An 11,792-nucleotide genomic window follows, 5' to 3' on the forward strand; every position below is an offset into this window, starting at 1 on the left:
GGAGCCCAATGCAGGATTCAATCCCAGGACCCCAGGATCATGACCTGAGCCAAAGCAGACGTCTAACCACTGAGCCACTCAGGCACCCCTGCCCACAGGGTCTTTTGCCTGAATTAAGAAATAAGCCAGAAAGAACTTCATTAATTAAAAGGTATAGACTGAGGTCAAAATGTCAGTAGTTGAAGTCCTCTTTCAATCCCTCCTATTAAATGGTTAACTTGAAACCTTTCCAAAAGTAATTTTCTTGTTTGAAATCTAGGCCAGTGTTTCTCAGATTATCTGCAGAGAGAACCAGTGTTCTGTTTTTAATTTCTAAGCATCAACCAATGCTTCTTAAAATACAAGAAAATTTAATTACTAAATAAATGAAACTTAAGTAAAAACTGAACATGTGCAAAATACAAGGCCAATTTTCTTTGTATTTAACAGATATAAAATGACTTCATAAAAATTGGACAAAAGTTTCTAAATAGATATTCTCAGTTCTGTTCTCATCTCATCGTGGACAGGCAATAAATAGTTCATGGACAAGCACTGATTGGCAAACCACAATTTGACTAGCACTGACTTGGATCTATAGGTTTGTTGCCTATCAGCTTATCAAGGGATGTTTATTAGACAATCTGAGAAAGAATAAGGAAATAAACTTCTCTTATGAAAGTAAAATGGTGGTTAGGGATGGACAAGTAGAGGGAAAATTCTCTTAAACACACATGCCAAAAACATAAACCTTAGGTCAAGCAAGCATAATTCCTTTGGGGGTGGGGAGGGAGGGGTAGAGGAAAAGGGGGTATCTTAATCTCCATGCCCAGCACAAAGCCGGATGCAGGACTTAATGTCATGACCCTGAGATCATGACCTGAGCCACCGAAATCAAGAGTCAGATGCTTAACCCACTGAGCCACCAGGCATCCCCTGCCCCCTTTTTAAGTAGGCTCCATGCTGGGCATGGACTAATGCCCAAGGCTTGACCTAATGACTCAGGCTTGAGTTATTAGTTAATAACTCTGAGATGGAGACCTGAGCCGAAACCAAGAGTCTGATGCTTAACCAACTGAGTTACTCAGGCACCCAAAGCATGTATATTTCTTATAATTAATTGTTTATATGCAAAATTTTAATTTTTTGATGACTTTGGTGTGGAGAGTTCCAATTCCAGTATGGAGAAGTAAACTTCTAACAGATTGACCTTTCCACAGATAACAACTGGAAACTCCAGACGGCAAAACAACAACCTGAGGAGTCCAGAGAATAGACGGAAGTACACAGAATCAAAATGCATATGAAGTGATCAACACAGCATTTCCCACTTTGAGTGACTTTGACCTATGAACAAACAAAAATTGCGGTGTGGTAACAAGATAGCAAAAACTCACATAGAAAGTCTACTGTCTTTCTGGCCTGAGAATAAGGGAGGAATTCCAGAAATGGAGAATCAGAGAACTCTAAACTCTGTTTATAAATTCAGACAATCTCTGGCTATGCACTAATTCAATTTGAATAACAAAGACAGAATGCAAATAGTTCAGATCAAAGAACTCAAAATAGAATATACTCCTACTCTTTCAGATAAAAGAACTGAAGCGAGATTTGACCTGTTACTCACTATACACAGGACAAAATTTTCAGTTTGTTTAAAACTAAATTTCTTGCTAAACAAAAGCATCACCACTTTATAGAGAAATAAAACAGAATCCAGAGACTCCAAAACAATGTTCATAATATCAAGGACAAAATTTAGACTTACTTGGCATAAAAACTGATAGGAAAATGGGATGTATTCTTAAAGGAAAAGATAATAAAGAGATGACACAGGTGTTGAAATTATCAGACAATGGCTCAAAAGCAACTAATATAACTGTTCAATGATGTAAAGGAAAATATACTATAATAAGTGAAAAGATAGTAAAATTCAGCAGGGAAATAATATTAAGAAGATCAAAATAAAAACTTTAGGAAAAGTACAGTACTTAAGTAGAAAGATTTAGTATTGTATCTGAACTAATATTCAGATATACAGTATAGTAAGTATATCTATACTAGACAATTCTATACATCACCCAGTGTTCATCATGATAATAGCACTCATTCATCCCCCCACCAACTCTCTTCTCTGGTAACTGTCAGTTTGTTCTGTGCAGTTAAGAGGTTTTTTTTCGGTTTGCCTCTGTTTTTCTTTGTTCATTTCTTTTTTTTAAGATTTATTTATTTATTCATGCAAGAGAGAGAGAGAGAGAGAGGCAGAGACATAGGCAGAGAGAGAAGCAGGCTCCCCGCAGGGAGCCCAATGTGGGACCTGATCCCTGGACCTGGATCTGGATCCAGGATCGTGCCCTGAGCCGAAGGTGTCTCTCTTTTGTTTCTTAAATTCCACAAATGAGTGAAATTATATGGTACTTGTCTTTGGCTGCCTTATTTCACTTACCATTATACCCTCTGGGTCCATCCATGTTGTTGCAAGATTTCATTCTTTTTATGGCTGAGTAATACTCTATTGCATAGGTAAATCTTTTTTTAAAGATGTATTTATTTATTTGCAAGAGAGAGTGGGGTGGGAGGGCAGAGGGTGAGAGAATCCTCAAGCTGACATGACACCCTTCTGAGCATGGAGCCTGACACAGGGCTTAATCTCAGGACCCCGAAATCATACCCTGAGCCAAAATCAAGAGTCAGAGGTTTATGGACTGAGACTCTCAGATGTCCCTAAATACCATATCTTCTTTATCCATTCATTCACTAATAGACTACTTGTGCTGCTTCAGTAATTTGGCTATTGTAGATAAAACTGCAATAAACAAAAAAGGTGCATATACCTTTACAAATTAGTGTCTTTGTATTCTTTGGGTAAATACCCAGTGGAATTGCTGGGTCATAAAGTAATTCTACGTTTTTAATTTTTTGAAGAACTTCCATACTGTTTTCCACCATGGCTATACCAGTTTGCATTTTCACCAGTAGTGCATGAGTGTCCTTTTTCTACCCATCCTTGCCAACACTTATTGTTTCTTTTATTTTTTATTTTAGCCATTCTGACAGGTGTTAGGTGATATCTCACTGTGGTTTTGATTTGCATTTCCCTGAGGATGAGTGATGTTGAGTATCTTTTCATGTGTCTGTTGGCCATCTGGGTGTCTTCTTTGGGGAAATGTCTGTCCATGTCTTCTGCCTGTTTTTAAATTGGACTCTTTGGGTGTTTATATATTTGTTATGTATTTTGGATATAAACCCTTTATTAGATATGTCATTTGCAAATATCTTCTCCCATTCTATAGGCTTTTAGTTTTTTTGGTTGTTTCCTTTCTGGTGCAGAAGCATTTTATTTCCTGCGCTCTATATACTATTTTGTTGATCTATGTGTGTATTTTTGTGGCCAGTGCCGCACTGGTTTGATTACTACAGTTTTGTAGTGTGTTTTGAAATCTAGGATTGTGTTACCTCCAGTTTTGTTCTTCTTTTTCAAGACTGCTTTGGATATTTGGGGTCTTTTATCATTCCATACAAATTTTAGGATTATTTACTCTAGTTCTGTGAAAAAAAGCTGTTGGCATTTTGATAGTGATTACATTAAATGTGTAGATTGCTGGGACACCTGAGTGGCTCAGTGGTTGAGCGTCTGCCTTTGGCTCAGGGCATGATCCTGGCATCCCAGAATCGAGTCCCACATCCATGCAGGGAGCCTGCTTCTCTCTCTGCCTGTGTCTGCCCTCCTCCCTTTGTGTCTCTCATGAATAAATACATAAATAAAAATATTTTAAAGATCTGTAGATTTCTTTAGGTAGTATGATATTTTAACAATATTTGTTCTTCCCATCCATAAACACTGAATATATTTTCATTTGTTCATGTCATCTTCAATTTCTTTTCTTATTATTTTAGTTTTCAGAGTAGAGATCTTTCACCTCCTTGGTTAAGTTTATTCCTAGGTATTTTATTATTCCTGAAGCAAATGTAAGTGAGTTTGATTTTTTTTTTATTTCTCTTTCTGCTACTTCATTATTAGTGTATAGAAACATAACAGATTTTTGTATATTGGTTTTGTATCCTGCCACCTTACTGAATTCATTTATCAGTTCTAGAAGTTTTTGATGGAATATTTAGAGTTTTCTATATATAGTTTCATGACACCTACAAATATTTCCTATTAGTAAAAATAATAAGCTATACTTCTTCCTTACCAAGTTGAGATGCCTTTTATTTCTTTCTGTTGTCTGATTGCTAGGACTTTCAGTACTATGTTAAATAAAAGTTATAAGAGTGAAGGTACCTAGCTGGCTCAGTTGGTAAAGCATGTGACTCTTGATCTCAGTGTTGTAAATTCAAGCCCCATGTTGGGTGTAGAGTTTACTTTAAAAAAATAAAATCTTAAAAAGAAAAAAAAGTGAGAGTGGACATCTTCATTTTGTTCCTGACCTTAGGGGAAATGCTCTCAGTTTTTCACCATCGAGTATGATGTTCACTGTGGGTTTTTCATATATGCCCTTTCTAATGTTGAGGTATGTTCCCTCAAAACCTATTTTTGGGGGTGCCTGGATGGCTCAATCAGTTTTGCATCTGCCCTTGGCTCGGGTCATGATCTCAAGATCCTGGAATTGAGCTATTTTGGGCTCCCTGCTCAGTGAGGAGTCTGCTTTTCCCTCTACCTTTCCTCCTTCTCATGTTTTCTCTCTCTCTCTCTCTCTCTCTCTCTCTCTCTCTAATACATAACATCTTGAAAAAACCCACCTACTTTGTTAAGGGGTTTTTATCATGAATAAATGTACTTTGTCAAATGCTTTTTCTGTGTATATTGAAATAATATTATGGTTTTTATCCTTTCTCTTGTTGATGTAATGTATCATGTTCATTGATTTGTAAATGTTGAACCACTCTTGCATCCCAGGAATAAATCCCACCTGATAATTGTGAATGATGTTTTAATGTATTGTTGTGTTTACATTGCTAATATTTTGTTGAGGATTTTTGAGTGTATGTTCATTGGAGATACTGGCCTGAAGTTCTCTCTCTCTCTCTCTTTTTTTTTTTTTTTGGTGCCTTTATCTGGTTTTGGTTTCAGGGTAATGCTGGCCTCATAGAATGAATTTGAAGCTTTCCTTCCTCTTCTATATTTTGGAATAGTTTGAGAAGAATAGGTATTTACTGTTTTGGGAAAATTCAGCTGTGAAACCATCTGGTCCAGGACTTTTGTTTGTCGGGAGTTTTTTGATTACTGATTCAATTTCATTACTAAAAATTTATTCAAATTTTCTATTTCTTCCTGATTAAGTTTTCAGAGGTTATATGTTTCTAGGAATGTATACATTTCTTCTAGGTTGTCCCATTTATTGGCATATGATTGTTCATAATTTCTCTTATAATGATTCGTAGTTCTGTGGTGTCAGTTGTTATTTCTCCTTTTTCATTTCTGATTTTCATTTGAGTTATATCTGTTTTTTTGTATGACTCCATCTAAAGGTTATCAATTTAGTTGATCTTTTAAAAGAACCAGCTCCTGATTTCATTAATCTGTTCTATTTTTATTTTTATTTTTTTTTAGTTTCTATTTCACTTATTTCTGCTCTGATCTTTGTTGTTTCCTTCCGTCTACTGGTTAGGAGTTTTGTTTGTTTTTCTTTTTCTAACTCCTTTAGGTGTAAGGTTAGGTTGTTTATTTGAGATTTTACTTGGTTCTTGAAATAGGCCTGTATTGCTATAAACTTCCCTCTTAGAACAGCATGAGATGCCTTCATTCTGAAGAGCAGAAAGTTCATGCATACATAGTAAGTTCCAGGCACTTTTGCAAGGTAGAAAATAAGCATCAGGCCAGGATCAAGAAAATGCAATGATTTCCTGGTATCATACCAAAAGCACAGACAACAAAAACAAAATTAGATAAATGAGACTACATCAAACTTAAAACATTTGTGCTTCAAAGGACACAAACAATAGAGTGAAAAGACAATTGATGAAATGGGAGAAAATATTTGCAAATCAATATATTGGACAAAAAGACATGTATCTACAATACATAAAGAATACTATTCAACAACAACAAAAATCAAATAACCAGTAGAAAACAGACAAAGGACTTGGATAGAAACTTCTGCAAAGATGGTAAAGAAATGGCCAATAAGCATAAGAAAAGGTGCTCAACATCACTAATCATTGGAAAAATGCAAATTAAAACCGTAACGGAATACCCCTTGACAACCATTAGTATGACTGCTATCAAATCTCCCCCAAAGGGCAGCCCCGATGGCCCAGCGGTTTAGTGCTGCCTTCAGCCTGGGGTGTGATCCTGGAGACCCGGGATCCAGTCCCATGTCAGGCTCCCTGCATGGAGCCTGCTTCTCCCTCTGCCTGTGTCTCTGCCTCTCTCCTCTCCTCTCTCTCTCTCTCTCTCTCTCTGTGTGTGTGCGCCTCTCATGAATAAATCAAATAAAATCTTAAAAAAAATCTCCCCCAAATAAGAAGATGGGTAAAGATATGGAGACATTGGAATGTTACTGTTACATTGGAATGTGTACTGTTAGTGGGATTGTAAAATAGTGCAACTGGTATGGAAAACAATGTTTGAGGCTCCTCAAAAAAACTAAAAATAGAACTACCATATGATTCAGCATTCTACTTTAGAGTATATATGCAAAAAAACTTAAAGCAGAGTCTCAAAGTGTTATTTGCACATCTATGTTCATAGCAGCACTGTATACATACCCAAGAGGTGGAAGTAACCCAGATGACCATAAACAGATGAGTGGATAAACAAAATGTGGGTTATGTATTCGATGGAATATTATTAAAAAGAAAGAGAATTCTTTTTTTTTAATATTTATCCATGAGAGGCACACACAGAGAGAGTAAGAGAGAGAGAGAGAGAGAGAGAGGCAGAGACACAAGCAGAGGGAGAAGCAGGCTCCACACAGGGAGCCCAACGTGGGACTCGATCCCGGGTCTCCAGGATCACACCCTGGGCTGAAGGCGGCACTAAACCACTGAGCCACCAGGGCTGCACAAGAAAGAGAATTCTATCATATGTTACAATATGGATTAACCTTGAGACATTATGAAATGAAATAAGCCAGTCACAAAAAGACAAATATCATATAATTCCATTTATATGAGGTAATTAAAGTAGTTAAACTCTTAAAGAGTAGAATGGTGGTTTCCAGAGGTGGCAGGGAAAAAAGAGAGTTCTTGTTCAATGGGTATAGAGTTTCAGTTTTACAGGATGAAAAAGTTTCTGGAGATCTATTGCACAACAAAGTGAATATAGTTAATATGACTATACTGTACACTTAAAAGTGATTAAGATAGTAAATCTTAGGTACTTTATACTCCAAAAATGAATAAATAAAAATATAACTATTATATGATCCAACAATTCCACTTCTGAATCCAAAAGAATTGAAAGCATGTTCATTATTTAATTTTATGATATTAATCAGAAGTTGCTCACCTGAATTCAGCTCTCATGTGATTGGCTAGGACTTACTCACGGCCACACCACTGTGAGAGAAGCTTGGAAATACAATGTGTAGGTGTGTGCCTATATTCATTTCCTGTTGCTGTATTGTAAATTATCATCAATTTAAGATCCTAACATGAAACATATTTATTATCAAAGTTTCTGTGAATCAGGCATCTTGGCATGATTTCACTGGTACTCTGCTCAGGATCTCATCAGGCTGAAATCAAGGTGTTGGCCAGGCTGTGTTCTCATCTGGGGGCTTGACTGGAAGAATCTATTTCCAAGATAATTCAGATTGTTGCAAAATCCCTCCATCTTAACTGTGTAATGTGATCTAGTCACATGAGTGAAATCCCATCACATTCACAAGTCCTGCCACACACAGGGGGAGGGAAATATACAGGGCATGTATAATTTTTGATAAGAAAGAATTTCTTACTACTACATAGCTATTCAAGATCTCTCAGACACACTGTTAAACAAAAACAAAAAAAAATTGTTAAGTAAAATATATTTGCTTGATATGTATTTAAAAAAATACATTTAAATTCATGAATATAAATGCATATTAATAGATCTTCAAGAACTAGTATCAAATTAGCAATCATTATCATCTCTTGGAAAGGAAAATTGGTTGCATTGAGGAAGGTAAGTATGAAATGAAATTTTAACTTTCTCTATATATTTTGATATGTTATAAACTTTTACTATCAAGCATATATTTATTAAATTGAAAAGCAATGAAAGTAAAGAAACAACGGTATTATAAAGATACCTCTAGGGGATCCCTGGGTGGCGCAGCGGTTTAGCGCCTGCCTTTGGCCGAGGGCGCAATCCTAGAGACCCTGGATCGAATCCCACGTCGGGCTCCCAGTGCATGGAGCCTGCTTTTAATGAAAATCCAGTCTTTCCTAATCATGAGATAGAGGCAATCTAATGAGTCTGCTATATAAGTGGAGTTTATAAGTGTTCATACACAAAAGATAGGCATATGGCTTTAGTGCATTCTGCAGGGTTTTTGAAGTTATATCAGTGCCATAGACTGATAATTTTCAAGAAAACTAAGAAAATTAGAATGATCTTGGGGATCATGATATAATTAAGTAAAATGTAAATGCACTTTATAAACAACACAGTACAATTATATACAATACAATACAATTTATAAACAATACAATGCTATGCAAACAGTAATTATTAGAGTGGCCTTTGTTAAGTAGCAGATGGCTCAACAGGACTACAAAAACCTGAGCAGAATCCTGGCTTTAATACTTCCTACATGTGGGAATTTAGAGCAGTTATCCTCTCTGAGATCCTATAAAATGAATCTCAGATTCATTGTTCACCCTCATCTTCCTCTATCATGTGTATATGTCTGCAGACACATTCATACAGGAATGTGAGATTTAAGTGAGATGATATATGCAAAAGCATCGAGGTTGGCACCTGGCATGTTATACACGTTCTACTGATGATAGTTCTATATAATTCATTAAAAGAATAAAGAAACAGTACAAGTGAAAGGAAAACAGATCAAAGAGCAGAAACAGGATTGCTGGGATTTGGGCAATAATTAAAGACCCTAGCAACTAGTTTTTTTTATTGATCTTGGGAACGTGTTAAGCAATCAATAGACTGAACTATCTGAAAATACATTTAAAAAAAATCTCTGTATCTGAATCTATTAATCTCATATTTTCAGATAATATCTCTATGATTGTAATTTAATCTAGCAACTGTCACTTTTACATTGAGTAAGTTAAATTGTCAGTTTGATCACAGTTTCTAAACTACACATCTGTGGACATGTTGCCTTCCATTTTTGATTCATTAAAATTACTTTTGCAATTCATGGCATTTTCATGACTGCTTGATGTATTACTTCGGGCACTGGGAAGCAGATAAAAGATTTCTGGCATCTTGGGAAGGATGAATTTGTCCTGGAGGAGATTACATCTTGATGTATTGTTATTGAATCTCCTGGAAAATGTTGTATGAGCTGTCCAGCTTTGGTACCTGTTTTCAATGTCTACTGTTAAGTATCTAATGTATATCACATTCATGTGGCATGAGTTGCTTATACTTTCAAGGTCATCTACAGCATTTTTGCTCCAACTCCTGGTAACATAGGGGATGTTTGAGAACAACCACCTCTTCCTGACTTTAAATAAAGTTTGTGTTTGGGACTGGAAATTAATCAGAAACCTACTTGTTTTCACTTAGGGCTGTAATCACTTTGAAACATTGAGATTTGAAGATAAAATTGAGGCAAAATAACCTGAAGTCTCTTTTTGCCTTTTTCTCTCTTGTCTGAGCCAGGAGATTTTGACATCTATTTGCTAACAACTTTTCTATCCTTATGTTAATGTTCTCATACCTCCTTCAGATCTTTGTTCAAGTGTCTCCTCAGGGTGCCTGGATGGTTCAGTTGGTTAAGTGTCAGACCCTTGGTTTCAGCTCAGTTCATGATCTCAGGGTCATGAGATTGAATCCTATATCTGGCTCTGCGCTCAGTGGGGTGTCTGCTGGAGATTCTCTTTCTCTCCCTCTGCCCTTCCTCTACTCTCTATATATAAAATAAATAAGTACATCTTTAAAAAATAGTAAAATAAAATGTATGTTCATTTCTTTGCAATGCTTTCACATTATTCATGATTTATAATACCCTTATAGTTCAAAATATAACAGCTATGCAGTGCAACAGAAATGAAAAAACTAACAACATTCTTTGTACTACCCAAATAGAGATCTTCAAATCTAGGTCTAAATCCCAAAGTTTGGATTCTACCATCATGATGCTGTTGTTCATATACTCTGGAAGACATAAGGCAAATTAAACACTGACTTTTTTTTTTTAATTGAGAAGTGAAGTAATAGGAAATCTCAAAAGACAGTGACATGCTTAGAATTAATTTAATGACACAGAAGAAACACCAACCAAACACCCCCAGCATTTCAGGGCCACAGTTTCAAAATATGGATAATTTATATATGTGTTCCCAGGTCAGCAAAGTTCACATAAGAGAAACTTGATTAAATGAAATTGAGGGGGAAAAAAAGTGACAAGTACAAACAAGGTGGAGGGAGGTTAATTGTGAAGTGTGCTTTCAGAAGGAGTTGTACAAGGCCAAATCTTTTTAATTAAACTCTTGGAATACAATTTCAGGTTTAATAAATGTATTCCCTACTGAAACCAAATTCATTAGTAATATTCAAACAGGTCTAAACTGATGGCAATAAATAAACAAACAAACTGATGCAATAGACTTAAACAAAGAACCCAAACTAAAAAGAGAAAAAAATAAGGGACTTTGACTTAAAAATCCATGTTTGCTCCAGAATAAAGAAATTCATTGGATAGTTGGCCTCTTCATCCGCATTTTATTTTTATAAATATTTATCAAAGCCCTACCTTTTTCACAAAGGTTGTAAGGTGGCTTACGATAAAAGATCTGTGAAATTAAACAAAATGGCAAAATTGGCCAAAAAGTTATCCAAAAAGAACCTTCAATAACCTTAAAAATTCCTCTTAAACTTTAGATTTAGCCCTAAACCTTTGGCAGCCGTACCTAAAAGTAAACACGTAATTAGCTATATCATTCTCATTATCATAAAGGAAGAATCAGTAGTTTTTCAGAAGAGACAACTGTTTTTTTTTATAACACTGAATTATACAAGAAATATCTCACTGAAATTTTATATAAAGGATACAAAGTGGTTCATAAAATAACATGCTCAACAGCATTTTTGTAGTAAGTGCAGTAGCTTGTTTTATATAACTATTTCTTGTAATAATTTTTAAAATAAAAATGGGTGACATGACAAGAAATAAGTACAAGTTCTTTTGGGGGCATTGAATACAGATACTCAGGGATAGGTCTGGGATGCTTCCTGGAGATGATACAGGAACTTGAGATGTATGAGTTAGCCAGATGAAGAAAGAGAGGAAGGGCATTGCAACAGAGCAAATTATTATTTTATTTTATTTTATTTTATTATTTTATTTTATTTTATTTATTTTATTTATTTGACAGAGATATTGAGAGAGCACAAACAAGGGGAGCAGAAGCAGAGAGGGAGAAACAGACTCTCTGCCAAGCAGGGACCTTGATGTGGGGCTCAATCCCAGGACCTGGAGATCATGACCTGACCTGAAGGCAGATGCCCAACTGGCTGAGCCACCCAGATACCCCAGCAACAGAGCAAATTGTAAGTCAGTACCTTGCTCTTAGAGTACTCTGATGTTCATGTAGTTATGACATAATTAATGAGTAACTTCTTGTTTATATGAGTAACTAAACAAAACATGCAGCCACTACCATTCTAGAAACTTCAATTGAGTAATCCC

Source organism: Nyctereutes procyonoides, unplaced genomic scaffold (assembly GCF_905146905.1).
Source record: "Nyctereutes procyonoides isolate TBG_1078 unplaced genomic scaffold, NYPRO_anot_genome, whole genome shotgun sequence".
In the NCBI taxonomy this organism is placed as follows: Eukaryota; Metazoa; Chordata; class Mammalia; order Carnivora; family Canidae; genus Nyctereutes; species Nyctereutes procyonoides.